We start from the raw sequence: 5,000 nt of genomic DNA, 5'->3' as shown, positions 1-5,000 counted from the left end.
ATATGTGCTACCTTTTAAGTGGACTAGATGTACATTTTGAAATAGATTTTGGACCTTAAATAGGAATGCAATCTGTCTGCCACAGAATCAAACTTCCAATAAAAGAGAACCGTAGCTCAGAGTTGAACTTGGTTATTTGCTTGCAGATGTTTCATTACCCAACTAGGTAACATCATCTGTGTACTGTGAGGGTGGGCAGGGACCCTGGAGATGATCTAATCGACCTTCTGGTTAGTGGAGGAACCAACTCCCAAAGAATTTTGCAAAAAGTCCCTATAACACAAGGCACAAGGTGTGATGACCCAGGGTGGAATACAAAATAAACACAGTTACACACAAAAAAACAGGTAAAGCCCCTTTTATTCCTTCACTTTGCTTCCAAGCTCCAAATATCCTTGACTGGAGACGAAAAACTCCCACACAAGCAGTTACAAGAAGGAGGAAATACCGTTTAAACTAAAAATTCCTATAAATTATAAAGAGTAAAAAACAACATAAACCAGGCAAGATAAGGGCTTGAAGATGTCCACAGATACCAGAAAACATACTGGGAAGGATGCCAAAATCAGAAAGGAACAATAAACTAGAGATATTTCCACACTTTGTTTCCAGTACCCGCCCATACACATTGCCGTTCTCTTATCCAGTTGTCACAGCTGCAGCCCATGAAGAGGTTCAAGGCCCTCTCCTCCCCATTAGACCATGTCTCTCCCTTATCCTCTCCACCTTGTGTGCCCTAGGATGGAGAGGGGATGGGCCTGGGTCCTCCTCTGACTTCCCAGCTGGCCTCTGCCCTTCCCCAGCCTCCTCCACAACCTCTGGAGCCACACTTCTACTCCCTGTTGGCTATTCCTCCTCTCCCTCAGAATCAGTCTCCACCAAGGGCATGACATAAGGTCACTCCACTTAAATTATGGAGCATTGGAAGAAGGGCCTCTGAAGAAGACCATAATTGTGAGTCTTCTCATCAGATGCTGCAATTCTCATGACTGATCTCCATCCCTAGATCAAAACTTCTGAGAATTGCACCTGTGGAAGTCTAGGAGAATGTAGACCTTCTTGTCTCCTTCTACTGTCTCTCTTGTTATTATCACGGTAGCCTTGCTGTATTAGATTCTGTGACCTGCGGCCTCAACTGGGCTTTTTCTAAGCTTGGAAACTTAGTGGGCTTGGATTGAGACCTTCAGGGAGTGATGATGACAATGACGATGACGATGTTACCCATGTATTGGTGTCCAACTCTTGGTGATTCTATGGGTCAGGTTTCTCCACATCTTCCGATCTTGCACTACTTCTTCGAGTTATTCTATGCTCTGGCTGGTGTCAGCTTTGATGGTGCTCCAGGGAGTATATGGGATAAACATAGGATGAGGAAGTTCAAAATCTTCTTAGAAGGCAACATGGTGCACGTTGGTCCGCCTTCAAAGGAAACCCAACAGATTTGTCTATGTTTAGGAGTTGAGCTGAATGTCAACTTGCAAAGCATTCCTATCCCCTTTTTCATGTTGCCATAAGCAGGAGCGGGGAAAAACCTGAAGGAGCGGTACGGCAATTAAAACCAGAAGTTTAAACATTCCATGCTTATCTTACAAAGATTGTAGCCTAGGCTACCGGACCAGAAATCCTTTATTGGAGAATGTGATTGATGACACTCAAGCCTGTGAACGTGCTTCAGAGGTTGGAGAATCTGATTTATGACACACCTGGGGGGGGAGGGAGGAAGGAAACAAGTTCACAGGTGACCGTAAATTATGTGTGGCAGAGTTGGCTTCATATGGGAGAAATGCCAACCTGTTGCTTCTAATAAATCTTCTGAAGATTGGCTCGAGGCTCATGATTTAATTAGGGCAATCGCCGGAATCTTAACACTGAACTTCAAGACTTGAGTTGTTCTATATTCTGGCTTGATGGAGCTCCAGCGACTATCTGGAATAAACATAAGAATAGGACGTTCAAAATCTTCTTAGAAGGCACGTTTGTCCTTCTGCAAAGAAAGCCCCATAGATTTGTCCATGTTCAGGAGTTGAGCTGGACTTCAAGAAGACTTCACCTTCCTTAATCTTTTTTTTTTTCCTTAGAGCACCACTCATTTGCAAAAGAGCAAAAAAGCAGAAACGGTCAGTTAGCTACTTAAATAAAGCAACGGCCACTGCCCTGCTAATGCTTTTGCTGTGACCTACTTCTACCCAGCTCCACCCTCCTTTCCCTACAATTAAAGGGCTTTCTCAATTTATTATTCCCTCAAGGGATTCCAGGCTGAAATTTAATAAATTGCTCCCAATGCAGAAACCTCCCACTTTTCTCCAGTCGAATCGTGTGGAATTCAAAAGGACTGCTGATCCATCCATAGAAGAAGAAGAAAAATAACCTGTGATGGACAGTTACCGAGACGGGAGATTTGTGTGCACATGCGTAAGAGGGTGGACTTCAAACATATTCACACATGAGCATGTTTGTTCCCAGAAGCAGCATTTGCCAAATGAGGCCGACTATCTAGGTTTGTGACCTATTTCTTCGAAAGGACAATGCGCTGCAAAGAATTACGAGTCTCTTGTTTCCTTCTTCGTCCTATTTGCTAGATCTAGGAATTTATGGAAAGCTCCTGGGAGGGTTTAAACCTAAAGGGGAAAGGAAAACATCCTATTTACACAAATCTCTTTTTCGTTTTAATTGAGCTCCCATATCCTTCAGTCAAGGATGAAAAGCTACCCTTTCAGCAGACATCAGATTTTACACACACACACACACACTCATATTAAAGTTAATCCTTAGGTTGGATTAACCACCAAAAAGGCCTCAGATCAAACACCAGGCCTTGGCAACCATCCGGAGAAAGCTGTAATGACTTTTCCTTCTTCTGTTTATTTTTCTCCGTTCCCCATTCCTGAAAATCTTCTTTCCAGGAATTTTAGCAGGGTGATGATCATATACAAAACCCAGGAGGAAAAACATATGTTTAAAGTGGTATTGATGATCATCTTTATGTGCTTTCTAACAGCGTCTGTTTCTTCCTATGTGTAAGTTTCATTATCCCCCCTGTTGAAAAAGTTATTGCTAGTTTGGATGTTAACTGTATTAATTTGGTTGGGTCTTGCATTTTCTCTATGTTTATTACTGGAAGATGCATTAAATGTTGAGATACATGGTGAGGTAGGAGTAGAAATCCAACCCCACTGCCTTCTAGCACTGAAGATATTGCCTAGCTGGGTAATGAAATGTCTGCAGAACAACAACCAAGCTCAGAGAGCACAAGGACCTCATAATTCAAACATGAAGTGCAGTAGAGTGGAGTGCAGTGGAGTGGAGTGGAGTGGAGTGGAGTGGAGAGGAGAGGAGAGGAGAAGAGAAGAGAAGAGAAGAGAAGAGAAGAGAAGAGAAGAGAAGAGAAGAGAAGAGAAGAGAAGAGAAGAGAAGAGAAAATAGGATGGGACAGAACAGAACAGAGTAGGAATGGGGAATAGAGTAGAGTAGAGTAGAAGAGAAGAGAAAATAGGAGAGGACAGGACAGGACAGGACAGAGTAGGATTAGGGAATAGAGTAAAGTATAGAGAGTAGAGTAGAAGAGAAGAGAAGAGAAGAGAAGAGAAGAGAAGAGAAGAGAAGAGAAGAGAAAATAGGACAGAACGGAACAGAGCAGGAATGGGGAGTAGAGTAGAGTAGAGTAGAGTAGAGTAGAGTAGAGTAGAGTAGAGTAGAATTGCAAACCCCACTCCCTTGTATCACTGATAATATAACCTAGTTGAGTAATGAAACATCTGCAAGAAAACATCCAAGTTCAGAGAGCACCAAGGTTCCCCAACTCTGAACTATAGATATTCTCTTCTGAATTTCAGTATCAATTAATAAATAAAAAAAATAAGCCACACAATATGGCAACACTGCAGGCACAATATGCCACATAATGAAGGACTAAAAGGAAAACATACCAAGCATCACATCACCCTGATGCTGCTTGGGGGGTGGGGGAATTAAAAGAATGGGATAACTAGTAATTTTGCTAATCTTCTAGCTCTAATTTACAAGCCACGGAGAATGCTGAATCCATTTCAGATACCTGAATGCTAGTTGGTTGCAACAACTGGTCACTGGGGCTCATCTTGAAAAGCTTAAGAGGATCAGGCTAGTTGGTTGGCTGGGAATCCACCTGGAGATCACTTGGATGAGACAAGAAATTGCAAAGAAAGGCAGTGTTGAACTATTTCCATATAATTGCCAAGAAATCTACATGATTATGGTCTAATTTTTCAATCCTTTAAATAGCAGCCAAGTGACGTATTCATTGTGATATCAGTCATACTACTTGATGCTATATGTTCAATATGCCCATAATTCATTGCTGCTGAATATGCACTAAGGGTCTGGGTGTGTAATGGCTATGAATGCTAATTTCAAAAAATGCAGATCAAATCTCACTTCAGCAATAAATTCACTAGGGCTTGGAGCATATGTATGGAAATACTTGAGGTTACTATTGGGTAAAGGTGCTTAGAATTGGCCTGCCTGCTTCCTTCCTTCCTTCCTTCCTTCCTTCCTTCCTTCCTTCCTTCCTTCCTTCCTTCCTTCCTCTCTTCTCCTCTCCCTCCTCTTTAATCCTCCTTTCCTCCCTCTTCCTCCTTCCCTCATCCCTCCCTCCCTTCCTTTATTTCTTCCTTTCTCCCTCTCCCTCCCTCCTCTTTAACCCTTCCTCCCTGCCTCTCTTCCTCTCTCTCCTTCCTCTCTAACCCTTCCTTTCTTCCTCCCTCTCTTCTCTCTAGTCCATCTTTCTATTTCTTTTTTTCTTTCTTTCTTTCTTTCTTTCTTTCTTTCTTTCTTTCTTTCTTTCTTTCTTTCATTTGTTCTCCCTTCCCTCCCTCCCTCCCTCCCTCCCTCCTTCCTTCCTTCCTGGAACAGTGGTTAGAGTGCAGTACTGCAGGCTACTTCTGCTGACTGCCAGCTGCCTGCAATTTGGCAGTTCGATCCTCACCACCTCAAGGTGGACCCAGCCTTCCATTCTTCCGAGG

The 5,000-nt window shown here is 42.8% G+C and overlaps 1 protein-coding gene and 1 long non-coding RNA gene across 16 annotated transcripts in view; one reads left to right on the top strand and one right to left on the bottom strand.

Moving 5' to 3' along the window:
- The window catches only part of CELF2 (CUGBP Elav-like family member 2), a 555,045-nt gene that overhangs the window by 222,125 nt on the left and 327,920 nt on the right, over positions 1-5,000 (top strand). The gene's annotated exons all lie outside the window — the stretch shown is intronic.
- Positions 345-4,155, bottom strand: LOC148125681 (uncharacterized). Its single transcript, XR_015743940.1, has 2 exons — positions 4,055-4,155; positions 345-2,618 (listed from the first exon to the last, which is right to left on the bottom strand). It is a non-coding gene; the product is annotated as an uncharacterized LOC148125681 (long non-coding RNA).

Source organism: Pseudonaja textilis, chromosome 5 (assembly GCF_049901715.1).
Source record: "Pseudonaja textilis isolate UNSWEBS1 chromosome 5, rPseTex1.2, whole genome shotgun sequence".
NCBI lineage: Eukaryota > Metazoa > Chordata > Lepidosauria > Squamata > Elapidae > Pseudonaja > Pseudonaja textilis.
This window is presented reverse-complemented; position numbering and strand designations above follow the sequence as displayed.